This window comes from Archocentrus centrarchus (assembly GCF_007364275.1).
Source record: "Archocentrus centrarchus isolate MPI-CPG fArcCen1 chromosome 18 unlocalized genomic scaffold, fArcCen1 scaffold_23_ctg1, whole genome shotgun sequence".
In the NCBI taxonomy this organism is placed as follows: domain Eukaryota; kingdom Metazoa; phylum Chordata; class Actinopteri; order Cichliformes; family Cichlidae; genus Archocentrus; species Archocentrus centrarchus.
In genome coordinates, this window is record NW_022060145.1 from 9236759 (window position 1) to 9247831 (window position 11073).

Genomic DNA, 11073 nt, shown 5'->3' on the forward strand with positions numbered 1-11073 from the left:
ACCAGAAGAGAATGGGATGAATGGGATCGATGAACAATACAAATTTTCATCACTCTGGTACCACGTTAATGTACATGTCCAAAAAAATTTTCACTTCTAAAAGTCCACTTTTGGGGGTTGCATGGGTTAGTGGAGAAAGTGTCATAACACAAATCTTAGCAAACAACCAGGTGGTTCAGATGGTAGGGCAGGTTGTCTACCAATCAGAAAGCAGAAAATTGGTCGATTAGTCATTCAGTCTGTGTGTTAAAGAATCCTTGCGCAAGACACTTAACTCCAAGCTGCCCCTAGTGTATTCATTTGAGTGTGTGTGAAAGTTAGAAAAAGCATTTAGGACCCAGGGGTCTATTCTTGGACCACTTCTTTTTTGAATCTACATGCGCCCCTTGGGCTCAATTTTTAAGAAACATGGCATACAGTATCATTGTTATGCTGATGACTCCCAGATCTACCTGCCGCTAAAATGCGGTTCTATGAGTCCATTAAAGGCCTTGTTGAATTGTTTAGAGGATATCAAGATATGGATGGCTTCAAATTTTCTTAGCTTGAATAACCAAACGACAGAGATCCTTGTTTTTGGTATCCCTGACCTCCATGATCTCGGCCCTCTAAAGCCTTTCAATAAACCCTTTGTGAAAAATATAGGAGTGATTTATGACAGGAAATTGATATTTGAGGAGCATATCAATGCTGTTGTCAAATTGAGCTTCTTTCATCTCCGACTTCTCTGAAAATTGAAACCTTTTTTTTCGCCTTTGGGGACTCTGAAAGAGCGCTCCACGCCCTTATCTCATCCAGCCTCGATTATTGTAATAGCCTCTATTCAGGTGTCAGTCAATCGCTCCTTCATCGATTACAATTGGTCCAAAATGCAGCAGCCCGTGTATAGACCCATTTACTGTTTGTAAACAATGATGACGTAGGTAGCGATGCACGCGCATTTTGGAAATGGAAGTACGGCGGAGTTCAATAGCGTTTCAATGTACCAGAAGGGATTATCAACGAAAGATAGTGAAAACTACCTGCATAAATTAATTTTGACCACCAGCAACCGACTCCGATCCCTGTGGTATGTTAGCAAGTGGCCCAGTATCCGTGGACGGATATATATGTGTATTAAGTGGAGAAACCCAGCGTACACACCGGAGAGAAGTTGCAGCGCATATAAGTCACTGGATGCTTACAATTATGTTTGCGGCCATGTACCGAACATCAAATATCATGATACAGACTCGGAGTTTTGTGTCTTGAAGACAGAAGTTCTTCCAAGTCAAAGACAAGGGAAGAGGAGCGCTGTGTATGAGGCTCGGGTCATTGTAAACAAGTCAGAGAACTACGTCCTCACAGCGGGTTGTACCTGCATGGAGTGAGTACTTCGTCACATTGCTTTTCTAGCTTCTTAAGAGTTTTCCAGCTGCAGATATTAGTGATTTACAATGAAAAAAAAAAAAATATATATATATATACTGTTCCAGTCACACTGTGAGACTCGCTAAACCATTCATATGTGAGTCTACTCAGACTTTTGACTGGCACTGCATTTTGTAATCTATAGTGCGATTAAATATTAATTTAAAAATCAGGACTCCCTGAGTCCAGCAATGCTTCACCTGTAAATAGCCAGCCACACTACAGTTCAAAAGCCAAATAGCCTACCAGCTAATACTGTTTACATTAGATACCTGACATCCTGGTATAAACAATAAAGAAGATAAATAACTTTACCTGATATAAAATCAGCGCTTCAAACGTGAGCATTTCTGATCCTCTCCTCAGTCCTGATGGTGTCCTCAGTCCAATTTTTATCAATACATTTGATGGCTTGCAACCACAGATGCCTCCGTTTTCTCTTAAACAGCCATGATCTCGTGGGATTCAGTACAACTTCAGTCCACTTTTGGTAGAGTAGAAATTCTGACAGCCAAACACGCAACAGCAGACATTTTGATGCTGATATCGCTTTTAAATCACGTTTGATTTGAATGGGGTAGCAGTTCACTTCTGTTGCCAAAATGCGCGTGCTTCTTTTTGCTGTAAATGGGTCTATAGACTGGCACTTGCAAACGGGACCATATATCTCCCAGTTTGGCTTACCTACACTGGCTCTCAGTGAGTTTTAGGATCAATTTAAAAATCTTATTACTTGTTTTTAAAGCTTTGCATGGCTTAGAACCCTCTTACCTCTGACTTCTTATGCCTGCACTTATGCCTCTACTAGGTCATTGAGGTCTGCCGAGCGAATGCTCCTTTCAATTTCGAGGTCAAGATCGAAACACAGAGGAGATCAGGTTTTCGCAATTGTTGCCTTGAAATTATGGAATACATTGCCTGTACACATCAAGACCTCCCCAACATTTGACATTTTTAAAACCCGGTTGAAAACTCACTTTTATTCCATGGCTTTTACTGTGTCCTGATATGTTACTTTAACTATTTTATGTTTTTGTTTTAACTGCTGTTTGTGCTATATTGTTTTATTACTGTGTTGCTTTTGTACAGCACTTTGGTAAACTGATGTAGTCTTTTTTTTTTAAAGTGCTTTAGAAATAAATTTGACTTGACTTGACTTGACTATAGATAAATGTGCTATATGAATGAGTTTGTGGTTGGTGTATTATTCTGAAGCTTGAGTAGAAATGAGCAATATAAATACCAGTCTACTTACAACTTAGTAAGGAACATTTTTAAAATTGTATCTTTAGACACATGAAAACAATTAATTTGTTCCGATTTCTTTAGTTGAACCTACTAAAACAAAAGAAAGATAACAGTTTGACAGGCGTAAAATAGTATTTTTGCACTAACAAGGTAATTGCCAATAATCACCCAAAGCTTGGCATATTTGGTTTGCAGTGTGTCTGCGCTATCTATAGCAGATGACCAGGATCTGAAATTCATGTTTTTAAGAAATAGGGAAAAAAATTCAACAAAGACAGGACCTGACAGACACAAGTTTTATACTTCTTGCAAGCCATAGAGGAAGGATAAAGGTCAAGAGAGAGCTACAACAGTGAGAGCTATCTGTAAAACACAGTGGAGGCTTTGTAATGATTTGAGGCCACTTAGGGCCAGTGGTGTTTGGGATCTTGTCAGAATTTATGGAATCATGAATGCAGAAAAAGGACTGTCACATTCTGATTCACATGCAATATCATCTGGAAGGCATCTAATTGGAAACAGCTTAAATTTTCAGCATGGCAATGATTCCAAACATGCATCCCAAACAGGCAGTATGTTTGAAAAGAGCAAAAAGAAACAAGTCAATGTATAAGCACTTTACAACAATTTACAACAACATTTTGTTAACAACAAACGTATATATTTTTTAAACATTTCAGGTTCATGATAAGGCCACAATGGGTGCTGTTAAAATATTGACAGTTTTGTTAATCGTTCTGGGTAAGTAACTGATTACTTAAAAAAAAATATGAAACAATACTCTGAAAAAAAAGAAGTAATAATCCATCTGTAGTAGGAACTGGAATGACCATGGCTGAGGTTACGACAGAAGATCCAACAACCACTGCCACCAATGAAGCAACACCTACCACAGCTGCCGAAACAACAGCCACAGCTGCCGACACAATGACAACTGCTGAAACAAAAACCACAGCTGATGACACAACAACCACAGCTGCTGAAACAACAACCACAGCTGCCGATACAACAACCACAGCTGCTGACACAACGACCACAGCTGCCGAAACAACAACCACAGCTGCCGAAACAACACCAACAGCTGCCGAAACAACAACCACAGCTGCCGAAACAACAACCACAGCTGCCGAAACAACAACCACAGCTGCCGACACAACAACGACAGCTGCCGACACAACAACGACAGCTGCCGACACAACAACGACAGCTGCTGACACCACAACCACAGCTGCTGACACAACAACCACAGCTGCCGACACAACAACCACAGCTGCTGACACAACCACAGCAGCCGACACAACAACCACAGCTGCCGAAACAACAACCACAGCTGCCGACACAACAACCACAGCTGCCGAAACAACAACCACAGCTGCCGACACAACAACGACAGCTGCTGACAAAACAACCACAGTTGCCGAAACAACAACCACAGCTGCCGAAACAACAACCACAGCTGCCGATACAACCACAGCTGCTGACACAACAACCACAGCTGCTGACACAACAACCACAGTTGCCGAAACAACAACCACAGCTGCCGAAACAACAACCACAGCTGCTGACACAACAACCACAGCTGCTGAAACAACAACAACCACAGCTGCTGACACAACAACAACAGCGGCCGACACAACAACAACAGCTGCCGACACAACAACAACAGCTGCCGACACAACAACCACAGCTGCCGACACAACAACCACAGCTGCCGAAACAACAACCACAGCTGCCGACACAACAACCACAGCTGCTGACACAACAACCACAACAGCTGCCGAAACAACAACCACAGCTGCTGAAACAACAACCACAGCTGCCGAAACAACAACCACAGCTGCCGACACAACAACGACAGCTGCTGACACTACAACCACAGCTGCTGAAACAACAACCACAGCTGCCGACACAACAACCACAGCTGCTGACACAACCACAGCAGCCGACACAACAACCACAGCTGCCGAAACAACAACCACAGCTGCCGACACAACAACCACAGCTGCCGAAACAACAACCACAGCTGCCGACACAACAACCACAGCTGCTGACAAAACAACCACAGTTGCCGAAACAACAACCACAGCTGCCGAAACAACAACCACAGCTGCTGATACAACGACAGCTGCTGACACAACCACAGCTGCTGACACAACAACCACAGCTGCTGACACAACAACCACAGCTGCTGAAACAACAACAACCACAGCTGCTGAAACAACAACAACCACAGCTGCTGACACAACAACCACAGCTGCTGACACAACAACCACAGCTGCTGAAACAACAACAACCACAGCTGCTGACACAACAACCACAGCTGTTGACACAACAACCACAGCTGCCGACACAACAACTACAGCTGCCGAAACAACAACCACAGCTGCCGAAATAACAACCACAACTGCCGACACAACAACCACAGCTGCCGAAACAACAACCACAGCTGCTGACACAACAACGACAGTTGCCGAAACAACAACCACAGCTGCCGAAACAACAACCACAGCTGCTGATACAACAACAGCTGCTGACACAACAACTACAGCTGCTGACACAACAACCACAGCTGCTGACACAACAACCACAGCTGGTGAAACAACAACCACAGCTGGTGAAACAACAACAACCACAGCTGCTGACACAACAACAACAGCTGCAGAAACAATAACCACAGCTGCTGACACAACAACGACAGTTGCCGAAACAACAACCACAGCTGCAGAAACAACAACAACCACAACTGCCGACACAACAACCACAGCTGCCGAAACAACAACCACAGCTGCTGACACAACAACGACAGTTGCAGAAACAACAACCACAGCTGCCGAAACAACAACCACAGCTGCTGATACAACAACAGCTGCTGACACAACAACTACAACTGCTGACACAACAACCACAGCTGGTGAAACAACAACAACCACAGCTGCTGACACAACAACAACAGCTGCCGACACAACAACCACAGCTGCTGAAACAACAACCACAGCTGCTGACACAACAACCACAGCTGCCGAAACAACAACCACAGCTGCTGACACAACAACCACAGCTGCTGACACAACAACAACCACAGCTGCCGACACAACAACCACAGCTGCCGAAACAACAACCACAGCTGCCGACACAACAATGACAGTTGCCGAAACAACAACCACAGCTGCGGACACAACGACAGCTGCCGAAACAACAACCACAGCTGCCGAAACAACAACCACAGCTGCCGACACAACAATGACAGTTGCCGAAACAACAACCACAGCTGCTGACACAACAACCACAACAGCTGCCGAAACAGCAACCACAGCTGCTGACACAACAACCACAGCTGCTGACACAACAACCACAGGTGCCGACACAACAACCACAGCTGCAGACACAACAACCACAGCTGCAGATACAACCACAGCTGTTGACACAACAAACACAGCTGCTGATACAACGACACCTGCCGACACAACAACCTCAGCTGCTGACACAACAACCACAGCTGCCGAAACAACAACCATAACTGCCGACACAACAACCACAGCTGACGACACAACAACTGCTGATACAACGACAGCTGCCGACACAACAACCACAGCTGCTGACACAACCACAGCTGCTGAAACAACAACCACAGCTGCTGACACATCAACAACAGCTGCTGACACAACAACCACAGCTGTTGACACAACAACCACAGCTGCCGAAACAACAGCCTTAACTGCCAACACAACAACCACAGCTGCCGACACAACAACCACAGCTGCTGACATAACAACCACAGCTGCTGACATAACAACCACAGGTGCTGACACAACAACCACAGCTGCCGATATAATAACCACAACTGCCGACACAACAACCACAGCTGCCAACACAGCAACAACCACAACTGCTGACACAACAACCACAGCTGCTGAAACAACCACAACTGCCGACACAACAACCACAGCTGCTGATACAAAAACCACCACTGCTGACACAACAACCACAGCTGCCGGAACAACAACCCCAGCTGCTGAAACAACAACCACAGCTGCTGACACAACAAAAACCACAGCTGCTGACACAACAACCACAGCTGCCGAAACAACAACCACAGCTGCTGACACCACAATCACAGCTACTGAAACAACAACCACAGCTGCCGCAACAACAACTACTGGTGCTCCAACAATTACCACAGCTGCTCCAAAAACAACCACAGCTGCCGACACAACAACAACCACAGCTGCCAACACAACAACCGCAGCTGCTGAAACAACAACCACAACTGCTGACACAACAACCACAGGTACCGACACAACAACCACAGCTGCTGATACAAAAACCACCACTGCTGACACAACAACCACAGCTGCTGACACAACAACAGCCACAGCTGCTGACACAACAATCACAGCTGCCAAAACAACCATAGCTGCTGAAACAACAACCACAGGTGCCACAACAACAACTACTGGTGCTCCAACAATTATCACAGCTGCTCCAACAACAACCACAGCTGCCACAACAACAACCACAGATGCTCCGACAACAACTCCCGGTGCTCCAACAACAACCACAGCTGATCCAAGAGCAACCACAGCTGCTGCAACAACAACAACAACAGCTCCTCCAACTACCACAGCAGCTCCAACAACAACCACAGTTGCTGGAACTACAACCACAGCTGCAGCCAACACACCTACATCTGCTGCAACATTAAATATAACAGCACTTCTAACAACCACCACAGTTGCTACAACACCAACAGCAGCTCCAACAACAACCACAGTTGCTACAACACCAACAGCAGCTCCAACAACAACAAAGCTGTTGAAATTTCGATCTGTTGGAGAGACATTTACTATTGACTTGCTGAATCCATCATCTACAGTGTTCAAAACTCAAGCTAATTTGACAGTGACAACAGTAAGTATTGTCCCTGAAGTCAAGCAATACTTAAATGTATTTACTCACTTAAGCATGCAAACTCACAGAATATGCACGTGTGTGTGTTTCTGCAGATTGAACCTTTCTACAAGAGAGCATTTCCTTCATTTCGTTCATTAAGTGTGACTGGATTCAGGTTACTTATTTTTTATATACTGAAGTAATTTCGTAAACATTATATAATGTATAATTACTTAATGAAAATAAAATAATGTTTTGGGTTATTTATTTTCCAGCAATGGATCAATCATCACTGACATTAACATTCAGTTTGAATCTACATCAGTCCCAAATAACACTGATATTGGAAATGTTTTGATCAATGCAGCACCAAACATAACAGTTTTCACCATTACCAGAGACTCTGTTGTTGTCAATGACATAGGTAAGCAATATTAACACTACCATATTAAAGAATTCATAATCTCTCAGAACTTTTGCTAAAGCAATGCCTTGTTTCCTTTTCTTGGAATTCTTTTACAGCAACAACAACCACAGCTCCGACAACAACAACCACAGGTGCTTCGACAACAATCACAGCCGCTCCAACAACAACAGGTGCCCCGACAACAATCACAGTTGCTCCAACAACAACAGCAGCTCCTCCAACAACAACAACAGGTGCTCCGACAACAATCACAGCCGCTCCAACAACAACAGCAGCTCCTCCAACAACAACAACAGGTGCTCCGACAACAATCACAGCCGCTCCGACAACAACAGCAGCTCCTCCAACAACAACAACAGGTGCTCCGACAACAATCACAGTTGCTCCAACAACTACTACAGCTGCTGCAACAACAACCACAGCTCCTCCAACAACAACAACCACAGCTCCTCCATCAACAACAACAGGTGCTCTGACAACAATCACAGTTGCTCCAACAACTACTACAGCTGCTCCGACAACAACCACTGCTAAGCCAACAACAACCACTGCTGCGCCAACAACAACCACAGCTGCTGCAACAACAACAACAACAGCTCCTCCAACTACAACAGCAGCTCCAACAACAACCACAGTTGCTCCGACAACAACTACAACAGTAGCTCCAACAACAATGAAGCTGTTGAAATTTCGATCTGTTGGAGAGACATTTACTATTGACTTGCTGAATTCATCATCTACAGTGTTCAAAACACGAGCCAATTTGACAGTGACAACAGTAAGTATTGTCCCTGAAGTCAAGCAATACTTAAATGTATTTACTCACTTAAGCATGCAAACTCACAGAATATGCACGTGTGTGTGTTTCTGCAGATTGAACCTTTCTACAAGAGAGCATTTCCTTCATTTCGTTCATTAAGTGTGACTGGATTCAGGTTACTTATTTTTTATATACTGAAGTAATTTCGTAAACATTATATAATGTATAATTACTTAATGAAAATAAAATAATGTTTTGGGTTATTTATTTTCCAGCAATGGATCAATCATCACTGACATTAACATTCAGTTTGAATCTACATCAGTCCCAAATAACACTGAGATTGGAAATGTTTTGATCAATGCAGCACCAAACATAACAGTTTTCACCATTACCAGAGACTCTGTTGTTGTCAGTGACATAGGTAAGCAATATTAACACTACCATATTAAAGAATTCATAATCTCTCAGAACTTTTGCTAAAGCAATGCCTTGTTTCCTTTTCTTGGAATTCTTTTACAGCAACAACAACCACAGCTCCTCCAACAACAACCACAGGTGCTTCGACAACAATCACAGCTGCTCCAACAACAACAGGTGCTCAGACAACAATCACAGCTGCTCCAACAACAACAGGTGCTCCGACAACAATCACAGTTGCTCCAACAACAACAGCAGCTCCTCCAACAACAACAACAGGTGCTCTGACAACAATCACTGCTGCTCCAATAACCACTGGTGCTCCGACAACAATCACAGCTGCTCCAACAACAACAGGTGCTCCGACAACAATCACAGTTGCTCCAACAACAACAGCAGCTCCTCCAACAACAACAACAACAGGTGCTCCGACAACAATCACAGCCGCTCCAACAACAACAGCAGCTCCTCCAACAACAACAACAACAGGTGCTCCGACAGCAATCACAGCCGCTCCAACAACAACAGCAGCTCCTCCAACAACAACAACAGGTGCTCCGACAACAATCACAGTTGCTCCAACAACTACCACAGCTGCTGCAACAACAACCACAGCTCCTCCAACAACAACAACAACCACAGCTCCTCTATCAACAAGCACAGGTGCTCCGACAACAACCACTGCTAAGCTAACAACAACCACTGCTGCGCCAACAACAACCACAGCTCCTCCATCAACAAGCACAGGTGCTCCGAGAACAACCACTGCTAAGCCAACAACAACCACTGCTGCACCAACAACAACCACAGCTGTGCCAACAACAACAACAACAACAGCTGCTGCTCCCATACCAGTTGTTATTCTTACCGCAGTTGTTGTCACACCCTATCAACCTGCGCTTGCCGATAAAAGCAGTCCACAATTTAAGGCACTTGAGGCACAAGTGGTACAAGTGGTGAGTAAAATACGGAGATACCCTTTCAGTGTTTATGAAATGAAATTACAACGGTTTACAACTACAATTTGAATTAATGTATATTTTTCTAATTGCTTTCTTTCCACAGTATGATATTATTTATAAAGCTCGATATGGCCGACTTTTCATCCGTGTTATTGTTATAGCATTTAGGTGAGATTTTAAACACCTTTTTTAAAAAATATCAACAATAATCATACTTACTGTAATAATGACAAAGAGAAAAATATTCCTGCAGAGAAATAAATGTTAATTAAGATATTTTTGCTTTAAAAAAAAAATTTAGATCTGCTGCGACGAGAACGCGTGAGTCTAACACTGAAGCAGAGGTACAGCTTGTGTTTAACGAAACTGCAACACCTGCAGAAATCCCAAAGGCTGCAGATGTAGCACAAACCTTAAAAGAAGCTGTGTCAAATCCCAACAATACTTTCAACTTAACTGTTGACGCTGCATCTGTCCAAGTATTCACAATAATCCGTAAGTAAATCAAGAGCCACAACTGCTGCAGCAGTTGTGGCTCTTGTCATTCAAGTATTCTTTTAAAACAAGAAAAAAACAGTGATATATAATCTATTAATGCGGTATGAATGTCTGTGTATTTATTTGTTGTCTCAAATAACACCGAAGTAATTATTTAGTGTGCTAAACATCAATAAAAGTACTTTAAATGGCATTTACCATGCATTAAAATAACATACTTTTAGCATGTTTTGTGTTTTATCAAATATAATTTTTTTTACTGTTTGTTTTCTTTTATAGCAACAACTGCAGTCCCCACAGTCAATACTACTGATGCTGGAAACACAACCACAGCTGTCAGTACTACTCGTGCTACAAGTACAGTGACTTCAACTACAGCTACAAATACAAGTACGGCAACTCCTACAACCGCCACATCTGTAACAACTACAACTGTTGAGCCAGTAACAGAACTACAG

The 11073-nt window shown here is 43.4% G+C and overlaps 1 long non-coding RNA gene across 1 annotated transcript; it reads left to right on the plus strand.

The window, feature by feature from the left end:
- Nucleotides 1-9795: 9795 nt before the first annotated feature.
- LOC115775121 (uncharacterized) lies at nt 9796-10606 on the plus strand. Its single transcript, XR_004019266.1, has 3 exons — nt 9796-10111; nt 10221-10285; nt 10419-10606. It is a non-coding gene; the product is annotated as an uncharacterized LOC115775121 (long non-coding RNA).
- Nucleotides 10607-11073: the final 467 nt, after the last annotated feature.